Genomic DNA, 11,995 nt, shown 5'->3' with positions numbered 1-11,995 from the left:
AGTATCTACAAAGACAGAGACTTCTCCTTATTCTAAGTCAAAGGAGAACTAAAATACAACAATCACTCTAAACACCTTTTTTACACCCCTTTCCCCTAACTTCAGCTGGCTGGGATTTTCCCACCTGAAAAGCACTTTGTAACTCACACAATACCAACCTCTTAATTCTCATTCCTGGCAAGCCCATTCCCCCTCACTCTCATCTAAATGAGCCTCCCCGGAGCTCTTCAGCGTTCTCATTATCCATCACAGGGGTTGTGCTACTCCCAGCACCATGAATGCAGCCCAGAACTCAATTTCTGTTCACAATGAACAAAATTTGCTCTGCATTTACTCAAACCATGGCTGCTTTAGGTGGGGAGCCTCCACAATTATGTGCATTATGTCCTCAGCTGCCCTGAAGGACAAAAAGTTGTTCTGCACCTCTAATCCTGCCCTTCACAAGGCAATTAAAACATGCCCATAAATGCCACACTCGTGGGCAACATCCATCTCAGGCAGGCAGTTCCAGCCACATGCTGCCCTGAAATATGAACAGATTATCCTTTACTGTTGCTTGGAGGACTCAGACCAAAATCGGGTTTCTAAAATCAAGTCCCTGAGTTCTGAGTCTTAAGAGGCATTTGAAAGGTCAAGAAAATAGTAATAATTAAAGGATTCCTGTGAAATCCTGTTCTGAGCCTCCTGAAAGTGTCCTTTGTGTGTTTCCCTTCCCAGAAGGAGCTTCCACAGCTGTGTGAGTCCCAAATATTGAATATTCCCGTGTGACAGGTGATTCTGAGGTACCAAATGTTTGCCTATGATCCAACATCTGCATCCTTCTCTCTTAAACCTGAATTCCAGTCTGTAAAGACCTTTATATATTTGCTATATTTTCAGCCATAAAGAGCCAAAGATTACATTCAGCCTGTCTCTCAAGTTCTCCAAAGGCTCAGGACTTCATTAAAACTCCTTACAATCTCTGGCTGATGTGTATTCCTGCTCTGAAGTGGGCAGGGGTTTATCACACAGCCAGGGATACATTGCTGGGCCGAGCCTTTGGAAATTTCCCAATTTGTGACTTGTAAAACAATGCAGACAGCCTGGAGAGTCCGAGAGAGCAGCTCAGGAATCCCGACTGGGTTGACACAGAACACTCACCTCGGGACATCCACGGGAGGATGGACTGACAGGGACAAACAGCTCCACCACAGATTCCTGATGTCAGGAAAATTCATCCACAACACCAGAGGTTGATGTCCAAAACGGAGGCAGAGGAGTCCTGTAACTTCATCCCAATAAAGGGAATGGGGCATTTCCCATGAGGTCTCTCAAATATTTAGGTGACACAGCCTCCTTTTTATCCCAATTTCCCAGCCACATTTCCCTCTCTCTTCTCCGTTGGCTGAGGTACTTAAGAGTTTCAGACTTCCCAGAACCCTGATACCAAAGATAACCCTGCCTTTTAATTTTTAATTCTTATGGAATTTAGGGGTTTTCTCCATTGTTTCTTTCATCTTTCAATATCCAGTTTCATTTCTCAGCAAACCTACAGCTTATTTATAAAAGCAAATATCTTTTTCTATTCATCAATCAGTGGAATCCTTCTAATAGTGTTTTTTTTGTTTGTTTTTTTTTTTTTTTTTTTTGTTGTTGTTTTTTTTTTTTATTTCTCAGTGCTAATTTTATCTACCCAGCTTGTTTGTAAAGACAAATCCCTCATTCCTCTCATTTTGAATCAAGTTTTGAACAGCTGCTGTCCATAAAACCACTTGGAACACGTTTTTCCAGCACTCCTATCCTGGTATTTGCCCATTTCAGCAGCTCAGCCAGGTCAGCCACACTTCACTGCCCAGCCTCAGCTCCCACAGCTGCTCCCAAACTGATCATCTTCCAGACAAGAGACTAACTCACTTCAGACTGATGAAATTTCATCTTGCTGAACTTTCACTTTCTCCTTTCTGGCTTTCCATATTAAATTTTACCTCCAGCAACTCTACAAGTGAGGGAATAGGAGAATTATTTATTTTTTTCTCCTTGGTGGCTATGTTCTTTTTTTATATATAACAAGTAAACTATTTTTTTTCCTCAGCTTCACTGAAATAGATAAAATCACCTACAAGAAACACATCCTGAATTTCACCTCAGAAAATGCATCCTGAATTTTATCTGATATATCTAAAAGTGCATTAGAGGATGTATTTTCTTTCCTGGACAATAAGCGCCCACACCACAAACCAAGGTATTTTTAAATACCTCAGCACAACATTTCACCCCACATTTGCACCACCCAAAGTCCCTCAAAACACCTCTAACATAAAGATAAACCTTAAGATAAAAATATATGCTAACAAAAAAGGCTCAAAACAGAAAAATAACACGTGAATTGGACATAGAGATTTTACTCTGGCTATAAAGAGTGTTATTTGGAGTTTTAAAAGCAGTTGTGGGTTAGGAATGATGGGATTAAAAAACCTCATGTATGTCTGATGTCTTGAATTGGAAAGTCTGGGATGCTTTCACTTGGATTTGGCCAAAAAAAAAAAAAAAAAAAAAAAAGGGAAGAGGAGTTTCATCAATAATTTCAAAGATGCGTCTGGCTGTGCCTCCAGGAAACACCAGTGGTGCTGCCCACGAACCTGTGGCAGGAGCATGAAATCCTCCTTGGCACTGGAATATTGGAGCAGGGCTGTGTGTGGGTATTTGTGAGCCCTGTGGGGGCTGAATTTGCCTCTTCAGCTGAAACCCTTGAAGGGCCAAGCCTGAATTTGAGGTGGTTCCATGGATGTCATTGATGCTGGCTCCAAGTTTTTGTCCCAAGCAAGGGGAGTTACAATTTTTGATCAGTTACCTTTATTTTCCCTTTGCTTCCACACAATCCTAGACACTCCCATTGACCCAACACTCTCTTTTCTCTGCTACTATGATGAGAGCCTTAAAAAATTATTTTATCTTTTGAAGTTCCATTCATTTCCACCAACTTTTTTCATAATTGCTCGACAGTTATGTCCCTATTTCTTCTGAGTCAGATTTCATTTGGCTTGGTAAAAAAAGGGGGAAAGTCACAGCCCAAACTCCTGCATGGCTTTGTTCTTTCAATTACTCCTGTGCTTTGTTAATTGGGAGTTTTTGTGTGCCTGGGCTCCTCCTGTGATGCTTTCTGTAGAGCATCCCTGGCAGCCCCAGGAAATGTCACCCATCAGAGCTTTAATGTCTTCATTCCCAGACTCAATTTCAATGATGGGAGCAGCTCCAGATGAGGTGAAGCCTGAGGAAAAGCTGAGGTTTGACAGCTGGGAGCACGGGAGAGCTGTGCTGCCCTCGGGAGCCTGCCCAGAGCAGGAGGCAGCTCCTCACTGCTCACCCAGTGTCCTGCCTGTGTGTGTGCCTCCTCTGCCTTCAAACCCTCCAGAGCAGGCTGACAGCCCTGTTTGCCCTCTCCCTTCATCACCAGGGCTGTGTCTCTCCAACCCCATAACTCTGGGTGTTGCTCTGTCAGCAAACCTTCCTTGGAGCCTCCCTTTTGCCCTTCTCAGTCTGTAACCTTTCCTTTATCCACAAAAGTTCTCTGTCTGCAACCTTCCCTTTATCCACAAAAATTCTCTGTCTGTGACCTTTCCTTTATCCACAAAAATTCTCTGTCTTCTCTCCATTTGAAACCCAGCATCTGGACGGCTGCTGGGTGAAACACATGTGGTTTTTAATGCCATCATTCCTCACCCACAACTATCCTTTAAAACTCCAAATAACACCTTTTAAAGCCAGAGTAAAATCTCTATGTTCAATTAAAACGCTAATTTTCTGGGTTGAACCTTTTTTTTTGTTAGTGTATATTTTTTTTTTGTCTTAAGGTTTATTTTTATGTTAAAGGTTTCTACTTTTTGTTTGACTGATGATTTAATTCTATTAACACACAGCTCCAGTGGCAGAATTCCAGACTAATTTTAGTCAGCAGTAAACTTAGTTTTGACTTAAAAACTGCTAGCTCAGCTTCTTTTGTTAACTTCAGGGTTTTTGGTTCTGGGGAAGCAGAGCCCAACCTTTTTTTCTAATAAATGTTCTTTCCACCTCACAGCACTTATTTTGGTACCACTCATGTTTTCACCCATGCTTCAGTGGGGTTTTTTTGACTTGAAAAAAAAATAATATAAGAAATAAAATAATTCCTGGAATAAAATTCCTCCCTCACTGTGACAGCACTGACAGGAGCTGCCCCTTTTTCACGCCCCTTCCCTGAAGCTGCTTCCAGGTGTGTGAAGCTGGCTGTACATTATGGTGCATATTCATGGTGCTGTTCAATTTATACCTCTAATTTAATTTCTATTTCTGTGTGTTCCCTGCTGCTCCTCATCCCCAGGACCTGTTAACACAGAGTCTGTTTGGTTACGTGTTTCTTATGAACAAGAACTTTCATCTCAAGACACGACTCGGGGGAAATCCTGCAGCACAAAGCCAGTTAGAGATGTGTAGGTATTTAAAAATCCCTGCCTTTCATCAATATCTGAGACTTTTCAGGATGCTGGGAATAAATTTCCAACATTAAAATGATTCAGAGGGATCAGGATATTTGTAGGAGTTTTCTTTGCTCTTTTCAAACCAACAGCATAATTCAGTTTGGTGTTTTGCTCTGCAGAGCTTAACGTGGCCATCAATCATTCATGAAGTGCTGTGCATTTTGTGGAGTAACTCAGAGGTAAGAACTGTAGAGAGGAAAAAACAAAGCAAAGCAAATCAGCAGCTCCTGTAATCCCCTGTCAGATTAGGGACTACCTGAGAAGATGTTTGTGTTGCTGCAAGTGCTGTTTGCCCAGATAAAGTCAGCCTTTGCTCTCCAGAGAGCTCACTGCAGTTTTTATGAAGCAAGTTCTACCCTGATTTTGGTGTAAATTATCTGCATAATCTCATGTACACGTCCCTGCACTTGGGTAGAGGTGAGGGAGTGCTGGCAGGCCCTGACTCAGCATCAATGGCAAAGCCTCAAACTGAATTTAGTCCTAAAATCAGGGAAAATTTAAAATCTAATACTAGGATGTTATACTGGATGTGTTACTGGAGCCCAGAGCACATATGTTTATCCAGGGTTTATTTTTTATAGGAATATTCCTTATCTTTATTCCCACCTGAAACTGAAATACTGTGGTTGAGTGAAAATTTCACAACAGCCCATAAAGATGGTGCTGATCCATGGGTACCACTTCATCTTTTAAATGCTTGATCACAGCAGAGGTGTTTTGGGAAGCACACAGGAAAGGTGGAGGGTGGCATGAGTCAGGCACAGGAAAAACTGGGATTTTTAAGCCTTTAGGAAATACACAAAAAAAAGGGGGATGGCATAAATCAGGCACAGGAAAAGCAACAGGCTGGGATTTTTCTGCTTTCAGGAAACACAAAAAAGGTTGAAGGATGGCACAAATCAGGCACAGGAAAAGCAACAGACTGGGATTTTTTTGCCTTTAGGAAATACAGAAAAGATGTGCTGAGTGGCACCAGTCAGGCACAGGAAAAGATGGGATTTTTCAGCCTTTAGGAAGCACATGCACAAAAAAAGGGGATGGTGGTATAAATAAGGCACAGGAAAAGCAATAGGCTGGGATTTTTTGGCCTTTAGGAAATACACGAAAAGGTGGAGGATGGCATAAATCAGGCACAGGAATAGCTGGGATTTTTCAGCCTTCAGGAAACACGAAAAGTGGAGAGTGGCACGAATCAGGCACAGGAAAAGCAACAGGCTGGGATTTTTCAGCCTTTAGGAAATACAAAAAATGGAGAGTGGCATGACTCAAGCACAGGGAAAGCATCAGGCTGGGATTTTTCTGCCTGTGGCTGAGCAGCTGTTGGATTTTCACAGCACTGTTCATTCAGAGATGAATTTTAACCTTGGCCTGCAGAGCAAGGCTGCACGCTGAGCAGCCAGCCCTGCTGCAGGGGCTCTCTGAAGATGTTCAACACCTTTCTCCAGGCCTGGGCTCGGTGTTGAACTGCCCTGAGAGAGCTGGTGCATATGTTCTGTGCTTGCTGTGCCGTGTGAGGCTGGCAGGACTGAGCTGTTTTCTCTAAACTCCTTTCCAGAGCGCTCCTTCAGAGCCCTCCTGGCTGTGCTGGGTGTACGAGAGACACTCGACAGCTGCTTGGAGGAGCAGAGGCTGAACTTTGGGATAAGGCTTTTATCTGACACTCCACTGCTGCCAATTCCTGGCTCCGTGCCCTTTGAACGCTGCATTTACCTCAGAAGCCTTTTTGTCCCTGTGGAAGCACGTCTTAATTAAATTTAAGTCACAGCACAGTGACCTCACAGGCTGTTTAGCTGTGGCTGTGGAGGCATTTTAACCTCTTCTCAACTCACAGAAGTGTTGGGCAATATTCTTTTCTTGACTCAGAGAAGGGTAACTGAGAGGTGTTTTAAAAACTTTTATTTTCAGTTTTATGAGAAGAGTGAGATGATACAGATGTTATAATTCACACCATCACAATCAGAAGCCAACTATTTCCTAATTACAATACACAATATTGTATTTTAATTACACTGTGTTTCTTGGCCTATCAGCTTTTGCCACACCATGCTGTAAATGCCTTAAAGCCAATAATCTAAAATTACCCCTCGTGGCTCCTACCACAATGCATCTTTCACAGTTCTGTTTTTCTAAAGTATCCAGTCTTTTTTTGCAAGGCCATCCTTTGAAACTTGTTTCTAGCTCCACTTCTCTCTCAGCAATGTCTGTCCTATTCCATGGCATTTCTAAGTCAGCATTTCTTGTCTCAAGGCTTGCATACAGATTTGTGAGCCTTCTGCCAGGCTCTGAGAACTCTATACAAATTTATTTCCTATACAAAAAAGTTTAATATCTTAAATTACATTTGATTTCCAACTGTGAGGATACACCTTGCAGAAAACTTGAGTTTTGCCCCTCCATTAGGGCCAGAACCCAGACTGTACTGATGGATGTCAAGGGGTTCAGCAGAACTTTTGGTTGGGATAAAACATTTATAATATCCTGATGCACATGGAAGTTGGGTGCTCAACAGCACGAACAGATTATTTTCTCAACTAATGGCCTGCTGCAGTCTACTGTGTGATTACAGATGAGGTTTTAGTGGGTTGGGAAGGGAAAAGCAAGCTGGAGAGCTGTAAGATAAATTCATCCATGTAATCACTCACGCTCTAGACAAGAAATCATCTCCAAACTGAGCTCCACAACACATAGGAGTCTATTTTTAAGCCTGACCTGGCATCAAGAGCTGCTTTGATGAATGAACAAATGCTGCTGGGCTGCCATCAGTGTTGTCTGGAAATTAGTGTAATTAGGGAGAAACAAATAATAAAAAGCCCGAGTGCAGCGAGCAGCTCCTTTATTGTCGGCAGCAGGGTGTGATGTGTGCTCCTCTAACAAACAGCTCTGGCAGGAGGTGATTTGTGCTGCTGCCAGCCCCACTCACTTCTGTGGGGATGATTGTAATGGGGGTTTGCAACTGTCCTCCAGAGACACTCCTGTGCAATTATGGGCCCAGCCCCGTTGAATTAAATGAGTCTGTTATGAGCAGTATAATTATTACTGTGGTGCCAGATATTAGAAATTCGATTTTAACTTGTCCACTGGATGAAATGCCCATGTTGTTGTGCATGTTTTCCCATTTGTCTTCTGTCCAGCACGTGGCTTCTTAAACTGAAGGAATTTAGTGGCCAAAAGGTCTCTTGTGGCCGTGGTGCTGTCCCCTGAGCAGGCCTGGGCACTGATTTCTCATAGCAAAGTTTGGGAGTCAAAGAGGCAGATTTCATTTTCTATAAAACTGTGCACTCTGCTGGCAGGCTGCACTCACAGAATAGAAACAGAGGATGGGTTGGGTTGGAAGTGCCTTAAAAATCATCTAGTTCCAAGGGCAGGGACACCTTCCACTGTCCCAGGCTGCTCCAAGCCCTGTCCAGCCTGGCCTTGGACACTTCCAGGGATGCAGGGGCAGACACAGCTGCTCTGTGCCTCACCATCCTCTCAGAGAGGAATTTCTTCCTAATAGCTGTCCTAAATTTCCCTTCTTTCAGTCTGAAGCCCTTCCTGTGCTCTGTTTCCAGTGGGGAGGACGGGTGCTTATTCTCCTTCAGCTGTCACCAAACAGACTCTTTATTCTCAGGGTTTCAGTGTCGAGGTGACCCCAAGAGTGTAAAATCCTCATTTCCCAGCCCGTGCAGCCAAAGAAGTCTGAATGTGCAGGATCAGCTTCTCAAGGTTGTTTATTGTCCCTTATCTAGAAAATTCTTTCTCTGACCTGCTGAGCTCTGTCCAGCAGCTCGGCCATGGCATTCTGTCTGCCCTCAGGGGGTGTTTGCATTTTATACCAAAAACTGCCTGTGCCATGTTTACAATAACGTGCCAATATCTGTCATTTATGTTGGACAGTGTGTCTGTGCCTTAAACCAACAGAAAAGTGTCACCAGCACAGCAAGACATGGAGGGCAAGGAGAAGGAGAAGAAGGTCAGGACAAACCCAAATCCCTCAATCTTGTCCCTTTGAACCCCATTCTAAAACCCCCAAAATTCTACTTTTTCACCCTGTGTTAACTCAACTACCACACTGCTCAAACCCTTGTGGCTTGTACTTCCTCACACAAAGTTGGCAATTTTTTCCACAGGCTAAAATCAAAGCCACAGGTGTTTGTGACTTTATGCCAGGGTCTCTGAGCCCCTGCCAGGGTCTGGGGACAGCCAGGGCAGCCAGAGGGATGTGCTGGATTCCCACCCTATATGTCTGAATTTCCACACCTGCTCAACAAAATTCCCAATTGCTGGGAGTTTCACAGGAACTTTGTGTGGCTTTACTGCAGGCTGGGTGTTCCTCTTGGCAGTGGGATGTGTGGGACCTGATGGATGTGGCAGGGACTGCTCCAAAGGGACATTCCCAGTGGCCTTTGGATCTGTCCTTCATGGCTGGAGCTGCCTGCTCCTGCCAGATGCATGTTTGAACTGATTCTGTTCTGTGGTATGAAATAATAATTAAATAATTATCAGTACTCCTGGAGACACAGCCAGACACATCTTTGAAATTATTTAATTATTATTTCATACCACAGAACAGAATCTGCCTTCTGGGAGACTAAATGGGAGAACTCTCAACAGCTGAACATAAGAGTCTGAAATACTTTTCCACACCATTAGTGAAGCTTCTTAATGCATCAAGCCTTGTGCTACTGAGACTTGGCTGCAGGCATGAGGATACCCTACAGATTTTCAGATTCCATCTCTACAGATTTTAGAGTTTTGGTGCAAATGTAATTTTCTGAAGGCCAGGAATGGGTTCAGGGCCTGAAAACCAGTGCAGGACCTGAGGAAAACTGCAGCTGGAATTGTGGTTTGAGTGTTTTCCACCTGTCTCAGCCACCAGTTACAACAAAGCTAGGTTTTCTTCTTGGTTTTTTATGATGCTGCAGCCAGACCTAAGAACTGGATAAGAGAAAGGAGAGAAAAATACAGCCTAAAAGCCCAGCCTAAAATCTGGGCTAATGCAGCTCTCCTGCAATTTCCTCTGTGCTGGGGCTGAACAACAAAGCCATTGGTAATGGCTGTGAAGAGGTGAAGGGGTCTTGGTCTCTCATTGAGAATTCCACAGTCAGACTTTGACATTCTTCCTTGAAAAGGTGTTTGCCACATGGATTCTTCAAAGCTGTTTTGAACCCCAGGCTCTCCAGTTCCATTTCTGTTCAAAGCAGTCCCATCTCTAAAAACTCCACATTGCACTTGCTGTGCTGCTAAATTGTCTCTTTTTTTTTTTTTTTTTTTTTTTTTTTTTTTTTTTCCTATTTCAGCTGTTTGTTGACCCTGTTTGCTCTCAGTCCAGCATGCACTGCTTAGGTGGGGGATCTACTCCAAGGTTTGAGGAGAAAAATATCTTTTTAACCTGTAATTTTCATTGTTCTGAGGAGATTCTGATGTCTGCTGTTCTCTACTCCTTGTCCCTCCAGTGCATGTCTTCCTCCAGAGCTGTAAATGCAAACACTAAAACATGTAAAATGAGATTTTTTTTGTTTATTTTATTATAATAACAGGTCAAAAAACCAAAGTTACAATATTTAAATTCAAGTCACAAGCACGTATTTTTAAATGGCATCAGTGTCATCTTGCATATACTGAAGTCTGAAGAGAAACTGGATGGAAATAATGCTCAGGAAAATAGAATTGGTGGGTTGAGCTTTGTTTGTCACATGTCCAGATGCTAAAATAAGGGAGGTGTGTAATTCCTAATGAATTTGCTCTGTGATTAACAGCAGATTAGGATGTGTAGTTGTGTTTGATAGATGTGGTGAGCATTCCTTTGCCACCTGCTAGGGACATGATAAAACGAAATGAAATGCCTGGTGAAATCCTGGTGCCATTAAGCACCTGTCAAAACACAATTTTGGTGTGTTAGACTTCCTACAGATGCCTTAGGATTTTACTTTTCTATTTCCCATCTATTTGTAACCTGCAGCTCTTTAGTGTAGAACTCCAAACTCCATATCCAGTGTGAGCTGCTGCTTCCCCATTTGGGGCAGACACAACAATTCCTCTCCAGGCCTGGCAACCAAGGACACCTCACTGCCTCAGGGCAGAGATGGAAACAAAAGTGAGCTGGGGGAGCAAACTTGGGCTAAATGACTTCATTAGCTGAAGCTGTAATTGGCAGATTCACCCCCAATAAGCAAATGGACCAAAGTGTGACATCCGTGACCTGTTGTCCATTTATGGGTGCCCTAAATGTACCTGAATTCCCTTCAATAAATAGAACTGGTTTTATTCTCTTCATTTTGCCGGGCCACTGTTTTTAGGTAGCCCAAAAAACCCCATCAGTACTGCTCCTCACCCCACAAAGGAAAAGCCCTCGCTCCATTTTAAAACCCTGACACCATCCAGGCTTGTGCAACAAGTTTTATCAAGTTTTATATAAAATAAATCATCCTCGCTATCAAACTGCCCATCCTGGGCGCTGTGCTGTAATTCCCAGGGAATCACTCCCTGGATGCTCTGGATGCCCCATGGGGAGCTCTGCACCAATTCTTCTGCAACTCTCTCAAATAGTTTTGCTGAAAAAAATAAAAAAACATCCAAAACCAGCTTGGAGCTGCTCCTTCTCCTTGAAGTCAAGGAATTCCATTGTGCACCAACACAATGTCCCCTTCCCAAAGGACATTTTGGGGGTTTTATTTTCCAATCCAGCCATGAAAAAGCTTTATCCTGCTGGGTTTTTTAATTATACAGCATAATTGCGTGGCTGTTCAATTTTAACTGCAGTGCTGATATTAAAGCAATAATTTGTAAAAGTGTTTTGCTTCCATTTTCTGGTTCCTGAAATACACAAAGCTGTCTCCAGCAGGCAGCTGGAGGGGGTGGCCAGAGGGGCAGGATGGGTGCTGTGATCCAGAGTTTTGTGATTCATTCTTCTAAAAATACTGAAGTTATTTAATATATATCTACAAATATTAAATATAGAAGGTGTTTAATATATTTATATTTATATTTATATTTATATTTATATTTATATTTATATAGATATAGATATAGATATAGATATAGATATAGATATAGATATAGATATGGAAGGATAAAGGGAATGTGGGGAATGAGAGAACAGGTTTAAAGCAGGCAGCTCTGTCCTCTCTGGGTTTAATAATTTTATTTGCTGTTTGTCCAACTCTGACTGAAAGCCTTTTTTACCTGACTGAGCCTGAAGAAGCATTTTCACCAAGTTTGGCCCCAATCAATCATATTTACAGGTGATAAAGTCATGAAGAAATTCATGAGGTAAACTAAGGAGTGACTCACAGGTTGTGAGAACTGTGGAAACAGCCAGAAGCTGTCAAAAGAAAAAAAAAAAAACAAAAAACAAAAAACTTACCAAAAATACTTTATCTCACCTCATATTTATTCCTCCTTAGAAGAGATCATACCCCTCCCCTGTCAGTTGAGACTGAGGGTGAACCATAAATAAAAGAGCACCTTTTAAGTCTATTCTTTTAACAATTATTTAGGATTAATGGAATTTATTTGTGTAA

Source organism: Lonchura striata, chromosome 24 (genome assembly GCF_050655825.1).
Source record: "Lonchura striata isolate lonStrDom1 chromosome 24, ASM5065582v1, whole genome shotgun sequence".
NCBI lineage: Eukaryota > Metazoa > Chordata > Aves > Passeriformes > Estrildidae > Lonchura > Lonchura striata.
The sequence above is the reverse complement of the archived record's forward strand: the minus strand, read 5'-3'. Positions refer to the sequence as shown.